Source organism: Melanaphis sacchari, unplaced genomic scaffold (genome assembly GCF_002803265.2).
Source record: "Melanaphis sacchari strain LSU unplaced genomic scaffold, SCAv2.0 Contig119_pilon_pilon, whole genome shotgun sequence".
Taxonomy (NCBI): domain Eukaryota; kingdom Metazoa; phylum Arthropoda; class Insecta; order Hemiptera; family Aphididae; genus Melanaphis; species Melanaphis sacchari.
In genome coordinates this window covers 68,391-82,709 of record NW_020270468.1, presented here as the reverse complement: position 1 = coordinate 82,709, position 14,319 = coordinate 68,391, and the positions used below count along the sequence as shown (strand labels likewise).

Genomic DNA, 14,319 nt, shown 5'->3' with positions numbered 1-14,319 from the left:
CGAACAGGTTGAATGCAAATTTTAATAAAACCTGCTTGATGTCCTTGCGCACCAGATATTTTAGAATTACTTAAAAACCGTGCCGTTAGAGCATGATCAGATCAAAAAGTCATTTTTAAACTAATGTAATTTTTATAGAATATAACATCACGATTAGTGATTATAACTTTAATTAATCTAATTGAATCGTAGATGAGAGTAGCCGGCTATATTTAATTGTTAAATAACATTGGTGGGAACGTACAAATTTAGAAAATATTTTTTCTGAATTGTATTTATTTTGAACTGTTTAGGTATGGAAATATATTTTACCAGCAAAATACTCATTTATTCAAAAACTTGTGTGTTTTGAAATCAAACCGATACCAAATATTATTTTGGAATCGTATAATTGAAATGTATTTACTCGGAACCGTCTACCTACCGTAACTAAATAATACATTAGTATAAGTTTCCAATGAAATATTTTTCATAAAAATATGATTCTGAAAAATTATTGTTTAGTATATAACAGTTTCAATAAGATGATATTTAACAAAAAATAACTTTTTCGATATAATATATTATTTCAAACGATTTAAAATTCCACAGTAATATGATTCAATAAAATTTAAATTCCAACAATACGTGTTTCTAACGAGATAAATTTCAACAAAAATACGGTTTCTGACGAATAATTTTTCTACTTTTTATACGCTCCCAGAGGAGAAAGGAGACGTACAGTTTCATGCTTGTATATTATGTTTGAGACATTTAAATACGTTCGTTTATTCTACCAATTCATGACTACTCAAATAATTTGTTGCAACCCACAAACCTGTAACAACTGTAACCTTAAGTTCTATAAATCCATATTCCATACACATAGACAATCGGTGTTTCACTCCAAATAAACGAAATGTTTATACCTCAATGTTCCTACATAAAATCGATCTTTCTGCTAATTAAGACAACTATTTAGGCACACGACATAGTGACTATTGTCTATTATAGACTAAAGTATTTAATTTGATTGTATTTGAGCGTACACACCACCTTTTAGTATCTAAAATCAGGATTTTTGTTCCCATAGAAAAGTAACAAATCGAGATCGACTTCAGTCTTTCATATCCGTTTTCACTGATTATACGTAATTCCGAATCGGAACTATTGTTTTGTTACCATATACACTGTAATGAAGTGTTATCACTAGAGCAAGGAACTTTCATGCATTCGCATATTTTATCTAGTTTATTTTTTTGTATGTAGAATAAGTATACAATACATTTCACAACGTTTGTGATTAAAATCTCAAAATTTTTAGTGCATATTTTTGCATATTTTAACATTTTTGGGTTTAAAGGACATATTTTTTTAATTATAAGAGCAAATTTTTAGTTTGTATTACATATTTTGAAAGTTTTTTGAAAGTCGTGTTTTTCAGTGAATATGTTTGATGATGAAGGACATAAATTATTATATTTAACTATTTCTATATTCTCATAAAGACGAAAAAGACTCATTTTATCATAGATGCGAATCTGTAGATAAGATTACAATTCAGTTAAAACTTATGATGAGATAATATAAAATTATTAAAATTAAATATTTAAAGAAAAAATATAATTTATAAAACTATAAATTTTAGTGTATTATTTTTTTTAAACGCATATTTAACTGCGTTTTTTAAATTTGTTGATGCATAAGTGCATATTTTTAAATGCATGTTTGATAATATTTTAGTACATGAAAGTCCTTGCTCTAGTTATCACAATAATGTATGTATATCAAAACACACAAACGTCAGGCTTAACAAAGAGCTTTATTATCAGCATATAATGTAATATTAGGCGCAATAATAATCATTTAATCTCAGTCGTCTTTTTTGGCTGTTACTCAATGATGTTCAGTCTGCACAGTTTGCACATTTTCGGAGTTTTTGTTAAAGTAATATTAATATCATTTGGCGGCGAGGAAAACGTTCAGACTCATTCTTTTTTTAAGAAGTCAAATTGTTTAAATGTATTTAAAAAACGAAAATTATGTAAAAATTATATTGACCATAATAATAGTTGTAAAATACTGGAACCTCAATGGTGAAAGTTTTCATCTATTTCAAAATGCTCATCAAGAAAAAAATAATCAAAATAATTAACATATTACGCTAATGAAACATATTGTATATAATATAATATGATTATTATTTATAATGGCCTAAATATAATATGCTAGAGTTGCGTGACAACAGCCTGTTAAGGGTTGTATTGTTTTGCATTTTTCGGAAATAAATATTATTAATTTTAAACAATTTGATTCGGACCATGCAAATCGCCTGTACAATATGTATTCATGTACACCTTATATTAAAAAACGCGTATGCCGAACACACACGCATATATATATACTATAACCGAGAAATCACAATCCAGAAACCCATTAGAAACGGACGTGAAAAATGATTCGACAACGCGTGGCGTTTTGCCGTTATAAAATCTCGATTCATTTGTCAAAAACGTCATCCCGTCATGCGCTTCGAATTCAATATCAAATTTAATAACAGTCAAGTGGACGTACTTAAATCAAATTTTTTGAAAAGTTTTTCTAGAATAAACTATGATATAATGTAGTTGAACAGAATAACTTGTAGACTATTCACACAAAAAACTATTTACTTAAAAAGTTCGAAATTACTACGAGTATGTCATAACTAATAAAATGTTTAATTGACAAAAAACTTATGAAAGGTCCTAAAAAAATCAATACATAGTACACGACAATAATGTAGGTCTTTTATAAGTCGATTAAAAAACGTAAAGCATTTTAAGTAGCTTAACGTATTTTTATATAAGGATTTGTATTTTGTATGATATGATTGCTTAATACTCGAATCAATCGACATGGCCTCAACATTATAACTTAGCCTATAATCCTAATTATTATTAAAATTAATAATTTATTTAGAAAATTTTATAAAGTAACGCTGAAAAAAAACTTATAAAAATATATAAAGGTACAGCACATAATATATAATATGTATCGCCTTTTCTCTCAAAGCTCGAAGAAAAACTAATAATAACTGAAAATACTATATGCTATTTATTTATTGATTCGAATGCATCATTATTATAAAATATAATATCGAGTTGAAAATATATTGTTTAATAGATAAAAAATATTATCTATAATCAAATTATTATATTTGAGAAACTGTTAAATAATTATTATGTATAATATATTAAAGCATTATTAATTTTAAATCACCAAAATAAAACATACTTTTTATTAAATGTATTGTTTTTCACTTCAAATAATACTTATTATTTTTTACAATTGCATTTAATTTCTACATTAAAGTGAATTACAATTTCTTATCTAATTTTTTGTTTTTGAACAATGTGTATACCTAGTTATTAGTTTATCATGTATTTGTTGCGGTTTCTTGTTGTGCCTTCTTCAAAGGTAGAAAAGTTTTAATAATACCTACTCTTTATTATATCTTAAAAGAGGTGGAAAAACTAATTATTAGTTAAACTGATGCATTTTAATTTAATATTATAACATTTTTTTTTTAATGTTTTCAACCAAATATTAGTTTAATGACAGCCGAACATGGTTAACTCGAAGTTGAGAGGACCGTAAAAGAAGTTCAGTTATCTAAATAAAATTTAAAGATATGTATTTTTTTTAAACAGTACTTTTTCTATTCGTTTATTATAATATGTAATAAAAAATATTTACTATTTATGTACTATATATAATTTTAAAAAGGTATGTATAAACAAAAATTGAATGAGAAAATTATTTTATCAAAAGATACCTATTTATTTTTGTTTGCATTTTTCTATTAATCGCTGCATTTGCAATGAATCGTTCTGTTTAATTTAATCTTTAAAAAATTTATCACTGACCTCTAATTTGTTTTCAATAAATTGTCTCGATTTATTATAATGCATCTGTGCATACGAGTATGTAATCGTGGGAATGGGAGGTTAAATACATTTTTGTTTCTCTTATATATCGGGTGATTGAGTACATCTTGCAGATGACCAAATGTCATATTTCAATAATAAATGTAGGTACATACATGAGACCTATGAGGGAAATATCATAAATTTATAGTTACAAAAATCAAAATTTCGAGTTATTCACGAAAATATTTAAGTTTAACGTTAAATAAGATTTTTTGCATTGTTTAAACAGGTTAAATAGGAAATTCTAGAGACCAGAGAAAAGGTTCAAGATATCGACGATTTCAAGTAAAAGAAATTCAAGTTAACCAAGTTCAACTATATATTGGTTATATTATAGTACTAACAGAAAATTTATCAAAAGATACCTGAAAATAACTTAACCTACCTACAATTGAAATATTGACAATTTATACTTTGAATTGTTGAACATAATTAATTTAATATAATTTAAAATATATATTTTATATACTGTAAGCCATCTTTTTGAGTATTTTACCAGAAACTTAAATTGTATTCTCAATTATGAGTCAATGTGATCTACATGATTTTAAACACTTAAGACTTATAATACTTAAGAGTCGAGGATACAGGAACACTTTTCGACAATGAAATATAAATGACATGCATAAATATTCATTAAAAACACCAAAAATGAACTTAATTATGCAACAACTTCTATAAACATGCGTTAAAAAATATAAATATGTGCATGCCATGAGAAGGGATTTAAGTGGTAATGTTTCACTAAATATGTTAAACTATTTTATTTTTTGACAAAAATATAAGTAAATAATTAACTATATTTGAAAGTATATATAAACAAATTCTAAACATAATTTAAAAAGTATAATGATTATGCAGTGTATAATATAATATATTTTATATGATTGTGCAATTATTTTTAAAAATATGTTGATTAAATTATAGATACGAAATTAAAGAAATATGATATTATCCCGTTATGATTTTTTCATCTTATTTGAATATTGTAATTCGTAACTCATATACTATGAACCAAAAACACATATACAGAAAAAAAATGCTGTTTAAAAATCATTCAACTAATATACGTTTCAAACTAAACGTTATGATATTATAAAATTAAGACATGTTTTTGTATACAATATTTTACAATGAAGGAGGGGGAAACTGAACTTCCAAATCCTATATAAGTGTAATTACTATAAGAACTACTTCATTCATAAGATATACAAAATTAAAAGTATTCCATACCACAACGATGACCAATATACGTATAGCGCTTAATGCATTCTAATGTGAATAATATAATCACAATTATAATATCTCAGACAATAGTATTATATTATATTGTGTTGTCCGGATGATTTAAAAATAATATGTTTAGTTGTGCTGAGTAAATCGAAATAATTTAATAATATCTATTATGCGTAGGTACTAAGACTTTTACTGATAGGTATTAAACTTTTTATTAATTTTGTTACATTAATTTATTTAAAAATGTCACCACCAGCCTTTAATTGAAGCTTAATAATATATCCTCCACGGAACGAGTCATAAACCCATTGTGGTGGTTATTTCCAGCTGACTTAAAAAGAAAATTTAATTTAGTCACTTTTAAAAAATGCAGAGTTGTACGAATAAATTAACTTGACTTTTAACTCGTTTGGAATAATCAAAAAAATCATTGAAGTCGTTGACATCATAATTACATTAACTACAATGTTTGGGCTCTAAAAAAAAAAAAAAATAAGAAACTTAAAAATTCAAATAACGATCATTAAATTAAAGTATACTTTTTTTTTACAAATAAAATTAAATGTATTTGCAATGCCGGATTGAGTTATCAATAGTAACCTAAGTACCTAAAAAGTGTCGGTCTTCCTTTAAATATAATTTAATAAGGTAAACATTAATAACATGTTTTTTTTATATATATACTTATAATCGTTTAAAATTTAAATTTCAACAAAATTAGTTAAAATTGCGAAAATTCGTAAATTATTTTATAGTTAAAAATTTAAAAGAATATTTCTACAATCTATTCTAATAATTGCACTTTAAACCTTTGTATTGTAATAAGTTCTTGTTTATATACTTAGGTATAACTTTAAAGTATAATAGTTTTACATTGAAAACTAATATAAAAAAAAAAAAAAATAGGTAAAGATTGTACACTAAGAACAGAAAAATAAATACATTTATAAAAACATGAGGAAGAAGCATCCCATTAATAACACCTCTAAGATATATAATATATACATTTTTTTTTAAGTAGTGATTTGAAATTATATTATGTTTGTTAAGGTCATTTGGCCAATTTTTTTTTTAGCCTCCTACCGGGATTTTAAGGAATAGTTGGAAAGGACATTTGGGAGATCAATACATTTTTTGTAAAATCTATTATAATATTAGTGGACTATTTTTTTAAGTGAGAAGTATATATATAGATTGATCCTTATTTTAAATTAAGGTTAGAGACATAACGTGGACATCCAGTAATTTTATTTTTAAACTGATAACCTAATTTTAAATATTTCTATTAAAATGGTTTTGCTTATCCCTAGCTAGATTTGGCTTGAAAATATAATATTAGAAAAATCTACCACATAATTTGTTCTTATTAGAATCGTTAGTTTGTTATGTGTGTTTATGTGTGTTTAAAGCCCAAATGTTAAAAATTTACATAATCAATGAATACATAATAAAATATTTGTTGATTTTCTTTTTCATATATAAAAATGTCTTAAAATTAAAATTTAGTTCATCAATTAATCCGCCATTAGAATTAAAAATTAAATTAATACAATATAATATAAGTGATAAAATATTATTTCTGTATAATACTACAATAATGTACAAATGATAAATAATATAATTTTAAGTTAATTATTTTTTTTAAAGTTATTTTTAAATGCATATCATCAAATATATTATGTATTTGTATAATCAATCACTTAACACACGTATCAATTAGTATCATAGCTATGATGAAATACACCACGCATATTATTATATAAGATTTTGTAACTTTAAAATTACGACTCATTCCTCATTTTCAAAATAACGTCATATATTTACTATAATAGGTGTTTCGACGAATATATCATACCGGTAATTTGCAGTCAAACGAACATCTAACGAATTTAGGTAAGTACTCGTATACCTTCGGATAATTACAAATAATATAGGCAAATTATTTTCAAATACTTTTATATACGCTCCGTAAATAATTAATTGCATCCCACATTTAACGGTCTAAGTTCGAAAACCGTTCAATATAGGTAGAAGGTAGAACCGTATATATAATAGTATTACATACTATTCGATAATTTGTATATACAGCAAGCTTATTATAGTATAATCTATCCAATTATGAAGTTACGTATTGATTGATCGATAAGAATTTAATGTTAATTGTTTAGTATCGCGTAATGTACAATAACGTATTTACGTGTTGTGTACCTATATCTATATAAATCGTACAGGCGTTATTCGATAATGGATAAAACTATAATAGAATAATATTATATACTATTATATGTTCCCTCGAAGCTTTGAAATTTATTATATTCATTATTGTTGTCATTAATAGTAATATTATTTATATGTTTATAAAAACCTATTTTATCATATCATAATACAATACTTGTGCACGGAAATTGTATTTTTAATACTTCTTTCTATCAAGTATAAATATATTAAAAATATGATATTATTTTTAAAATTAATTGAGCCATATATAATAAATTATCAGCAAATAAAAAAAAATTAAATTAAGTAATACTTGCAGCTTAATAATCATTAACATACATCGCACAAAGTGTTTTAAAAAATTACAAAAATACTGAAAATACACGTATGCGATCAAACTGTGCGAAGTCAAAAGGTTTTTCTGAGTAGTTTAATTTTTAAGCGGTTAGAACGGTTTAAACTTGGCGTAAACGAGATCAAAAATAATTCTCACTAGGGCTGATATCGAGTTTACTGCGGTATACGTTTCTAAAACGAGCACTCTAAAATCATTTACGCACTAAGTACACATATGTATCTAGTAAGTTTATCGCCTAAACTATTTGATATAATGATAACTTTGCGTACACTGGGTGATCCATTTAAAGTAAGACATTCCATTAGTTCAGAAAATACTGACTTTTAAAAAAATATTTCTTTTGCATAATTTTAAATCGTTACAAGATAACATAATTTAAAAAGAAATGTATTTTTTATTATTTGTTATCGGTATATTTTTTTTCACTATTTTTAATACCAACATAGATTTTTAATTTTTAATTCTGATACAGAACATTCTTCATAGTACTTTGACATAAAATCAAATTTTGGACAAATAGTTTATTAGCTATAATTTTATAAGTATTCAAAGTTTAGATGAGTAAAATAGAAAACCTTTTTCGTTTAAATTCATTTAAACTTTTAACTCTTAAATCACTCGTCCAAAATTAAATTATTATACATCGAAGTACTGAAGAAATATTCTGCATTTGAATAAGGAATTAAAAGTTAATAAAGTTAATATAATAAAAAATAATAAAAATATATATTTTTAATGATTTAAAAAAAAGTCTTACGTCAAGTGGATCAATAAGTGTTTAATATAGTTGTTTTATACACATTTTCTAAACTAATGAACGGGTATAGTTGTTTCACAAGGTTTGCACGCTCCACGAACACTGATACTTATCTAAATCCTAAACGCTAGAAATTCTCGACAAAATATGACAGTGGTAACATAATATATTAGGTATACAATTATTTTGGTATAATGATAAAATAAATACAAATTAAAGATTATGGTTAAAACATATTTTAAAAAATACGCTACAATACTGCGTTATTATGATGTACATTTATTAATTTTATTAGAAAAAAATATTGATTGAATACTATTCAAATAAATTTAAAAAAAATTAAATCACGTTATATAAATGTCATAGACATGAGGTTGGAACATCCAAAACAGGTGTTGACAAAAATATTTTAATAATATTATAGGCTTATTACAGACTTTCACGATACTTTTTTTTGTTGTACGCTAAAACTACAATAGATAGCTATAAATTACTCCATTTAATATGTATACAATGTATTGTTTAGTTGTAATAATAACATAGATTCGTGTGAAATTTAGAATTTATTAAATCAGTAGATTTTAATATTGTATACAATGATAAATTGCGTGAAAGAAAATTTAATTGACTTTAAATATTGTTGATTTATAATAATAAGTAAAGAAAAAAAAATAATAATTATAATATAATAATAATAATTCAATATGATTTAATATTATATTATTATTTTATTGACTGTATATTATTCCAATTGGTAGATTTGAAATTATACTACAAAAACCACAAATGTCATATTATTCTGACAAAGTTGACTACGTGTAGGGTATTATAGGGTATACACAAAATATTTTGTTTTAATAAGAGTTACTCAAACAATTTTTCTACGAAACAAACGATTTATTATTGTTTTATTTTTACGTTAGTCTAATCACGTGAATATTTAAGTACACTAAAAAATTCTATTTGCAAATAAACTTTGCAAGTTTCGAGTTCAAAATAAATCAAAAAACATGAAAATAGTGTATTAATGCTATTCACAGTCGAGATCTGACACTGCAAATGATTCGATAGTAACTAATAAACTGAGGTAGGTAGCAACGTATAGTCAACTGGTACATAATATCATTATTTGACGAAAATACGTACACAATTTCTAATTAAATACTAATTCTTATTTGAAAAGTAACAAATAAGTAAAACACTATACTTACAGATAGTAACCAAACATATTATATTATCGTTAAATTTATTTACTATAATATTACACATTATTAACATAACATTTAAACATATAAATAATACAAGTCCGTAAATCTGTAAATCTATTATTTTCATAAACATACACAGCAGAAATAATAAATAAATAATATATATGTAATATTTTAAAAGCACCAATAAACGTATACTATTATATTGTACTATTATGTAATAACAATAATGATGCCATAACTAATAAAAACATAAAATAATATTATAATTAAAATACCTATTTTATATTATACCCTAACCGAAAAGAACATGAAAATATAACTAAAACAAAAAACTCACTTGGGCGAAAATGTGAAGTACGCTTGGATTAACCGATACGGTGTAGTGTCTATGTGTAGTGTAGGTGGATTTACGTATATGTAGATATTTTTTTACTAAGAGATTGAACTTGTTTTCTCGTTTGTTCGAAATCTACGCATAGATATTAGATACCAATGGGAGTTGATATTGTGACTTAATAGTAGAACAGTAAAAATAATTCGACACCAACAGTGAATATTATATTTTCTCGGCGAACACGCGAGTTCGATAAACAACGTACGCCGACCGTTCGATAACGAGTACGTCTTTATATAGGTAGCTACTAGCTAATAGTAATATACGTGAACCTCCGCTACCGCAGAATCATAACTCTAACGAGGAACGACAGAAAAAATTGCAATATAATAAGTAAATCGTACAAGAAATAAAAAAAAAACCTGCGAAGATTATACGATAACAATATTTGTATATGTCTATTTTTTTTCAGTTAGGATCGCAGCCGGATCGGAGCTCAGTGCGTGGGGCGTTTCGAGATTAGAGAAATGTTTAGTCCTGAAACGTGCGATGATAATGAAGAGGGGGGAGAAGATCACTGAATGGTAGGATGGGACGATTCGCAATAATAATAATAATATTTAATATTATTATTATTATTATTATTATTATTGGCAATGATCAACGACGCGTTTTATTTGTTTTTTCAAATCGGTTTTCACCTTGGCACTGTCGTTAGCGTCATCTTCAAACCTGCAGTGATGGAGACCCAATACACGTCACATAACAATAATATGGTGTGCAACCGCCGCAAAACTATTTCGCATATACAATTATAATAATAATGATAATATGCACTATAATAACATAATTATTCGTGAATCGAATTATTGATTCGTGACTTCAAGGGCAAGGGCAAGCACAGGGAAGATGTATAACAATAAATTGTGTCCGTCATCTTACCAAAAATCATCCGAGGTCATATGTATATATATATTTATATATAAAGAGAGAGAGAGAGTTGCGCTTACATGCTTGATAATTCATTTTTTTGGAACAACTATTATCGAGATGATCCATTTATATTATAAGACTTAAGGTATATAGGTGTAAAATATCATCGTGAACACTAAGTTTGCGCAGATTTACTTAAAATTAATTTACCTATTGCGAATGCTAAAATATTATGTATTTGTACCAAAAACTATAAAATTAACTCCTAGTCCTAACTGACAACAATAAATTCGTTATTATACTGTTTAAACTTTTCTAATGAAAGACTAACAAATTATATTTGTGTACATAAATATATTATTTAATGTGTACGAACAATAAATAGGTATCTACGTACGACGTATAGGTACATCGAAAACCGATCAGAAAATATAATTAATTTTAAATTTTAAAACCTCATTAAATTTTGTATTTTTGAGGGTGCCGCCAAAGTCTCCCTCGCAAACAACCTTAAGATGTGACTTTACAGGTATAAATGCGTCCGGAGCGGTAACGAAGCGGGAAATGAGAGGGGGCGAATTCGATTGCTGAAACGGGAAAAAAGGAAATGGGTTTTTGCCGTAACGGCAGCATAATAAATCACAGTGTATGAACAGAGCTATGGCTAAACGAACATGCACCACGCAATGAACCTCAAAATATGTATGTGCGTAGATTTTACATTACCTATATTTTATCATACGTATTATTAACATAGAAAACTTAAAGAATTAAAAAGTAAAGTATAAAATAAATAGCATCTAACAATATTCCTGATTAACCTAATATGTATTATATATATATTATATATTTCTATCATAACATTGATTTATTTTTCTATCTTTATTTTGTTAGTGTTCACCAAAGGCAAATGTCTTATTCTACGTCTCCCACGTGATCATCATTCGTTTTTACGATGGTAATAACAACGGTAATACTTTTTAATCGTTCATCATCAAGTATTTGAGTCAATCCAACGTTCAAACTGATCTTGCAATCAGAATTTGTCAAAATTTTTTCAACTATTCTAAAGTCTTACTGTGGATCATGCGGAACTCTTAAAAACGTAGACCGCTGCGATTAAAAAAAAAAAATGTTAACACAATAATTATTAATTTTATAGTCGAGTCACGATAACTCAAAAAACTCGACTACTCAATTTTTTTTTATTCTCTTTAAAATTGGTGTAAACTCAAAATATTATTAATCTCATTTACTCATGTAAAAATATATGATGAATAACTCAAAGTATAAATATATACAATAAAATTATAATATATTTTATTATACCTGTAATATACTTATATCAATAATAATGATCTCAAAAAAGGTTGAAATGACGAGTTTCAAATACTTCCACAACAAACCATAATAGCAATGACGTTATCATTATTACTATTAGACAATTTATTGGATCTGTCGAACACATAGATACTTTTATATTTAAAACAGTATAAAAATTAAAAGATTTAACTAATAAACAATCGAAACGCAAAATAGTAATAACCAAATACAATTTTAATGATAATATTATATAATATAATAGGTATCACTGTGTTTTTTTTAAATATAACATGTTTTAACATATTTTTTTTATAATACAATTCTATTACATATTTATATTAAATATTTATTTCGTAAAATTTTATTTTATTTTATTGCTTGAAATGTAGATTTAATTTTGATAAATTCGAGTTAGTTATTTTGAACGATTGTATTTTATTATCCCCATTCATCATCGAATTAATGCTTCTCCACTGTACGACTTACTGTACGTTTATGTATACTATATTGAAGTCTGTAACACAGCATGTTTTCATTTTCCATATTGTAAAATTTGAAAATTTCAAACGATACATTGATGTTATCACAAGCGTACGATAAAAACTTTCGTTCATATCGTTTACGCATTGCCCGTTTAACTCACGTAAAATTATGAAACACCAATCGCATCAGCGTATTTAACCGGAAAACATTATAAATACCCAAAAGCCTAAATTGTATGCTTGTAATATTCAATTTTTAAAATATATTAAGCTGGCATTTCTATTTAAAAATTCAAGTATAAATACGTACATTACGACAAACTTAATAAACGAAGTGTTGGGGTGAGTGGTGACTCGTAACCACGGCCAACCATTATCGCAAAATATGTACCTACAACATGTATTATAGTATTATGAATATTATTTAAAATATAATTAAATAACCTAATTTATTATTTAATAGGGTCTACCGACCCATACCTGTTTTTAATCTATATTTTATCACTGTCTAAATTATTATATTCACGTCACTTTCCATATTCAAAATGTGATTTCAACATCTATAAATTAATATACTATTATGTTACTATTCTTAAGTTATTCTCTAATTGTCGAGCTATGATAGTTTATTACTTGAAGCTAATAAAAAAAAAAAATAAACCCAATTTATTTAAAATTTTAAATTTTATACCGGATTAAATACTGAAAGTAGTTATTCTTTAGATAATATACGAGTATTATTATGGCGTATAACTATAATACAGTGGTCGCCGCTTATTATAATCACGGTTAATGTTATCAATCGTTTATTGTTATCAAAAAGTGTAAGTACGAGCCGGATCTATACTTATATGTGTAAATTATGTCGGTTTTTGTAATCAATACGTCGCATAATATTATCAGTTGAGTTCATAAAATCATAATTTTGTAACATACATTCAAATGTTTCGTCGAATGTCTCATAATAAAGATATAAATGTTAGTGGTGTACATACATATTATACATATTTGTTTATTTACATTTAATTTTTTTTTTTAATTTTAAATTTCCAATTTATACCTACAACCTACATATGTACTTTATTTATAAATAAATAATAATAAATAAAAAAATTATATTTTTATTAATTATGTATTTAACGTAGATTTTATTATTTTTTATAACTTTTTTAACTTTCGTTTAATGTTATCAATCGGATTATGTTATCAGTTATGTCCCTCACCAAAGTGATTACATTAAGCGGCGACCACTGTATACTCAATATTATTTTATTTTTATTTTTCTATTGTTTGATATCACGTTGGTGCGCAATCGCTGTCAGGTGAATATAAACGTTGACGATGTTAGATAACATTACCCTACAATAATATTATAATGTGATGATGAGATTCGGTACTGGACGTTGGTTTCAAACGATATTCTGCTTCACGAGGCGCTTCCATAAACGGCCAGCTGACTATGCGAGACAGCGCATGCCAATAGTGTTGCTGTATTATTATTGCACAAACCATTTACAG

General features: G+C 25.6%; 1 protein-coding gene across 1 annotated transcript in view; it reads right to left on the bottom strand.

Moving 5' to 3' along the window:
- LOC112604071 (aromatic-L-amino-acid decarboxylase-like) overlaps nt 1-10,369 on the bottom strand; it is a 34,229-nt gene extending 23,860 nt beyond the window's left edge. The window contains exon 1 of the mRNA XM_025352936.1: nt 10,067-10,369. The gene's annotated coding sequence lies outside the window, so the exon portion shown is untranslated. The remainder of the gene's footprint in view (nt 1-10,066) is intronic.
- Nucleotides 10,370-14,319: the final 3,950 nt, after the last annotated feature.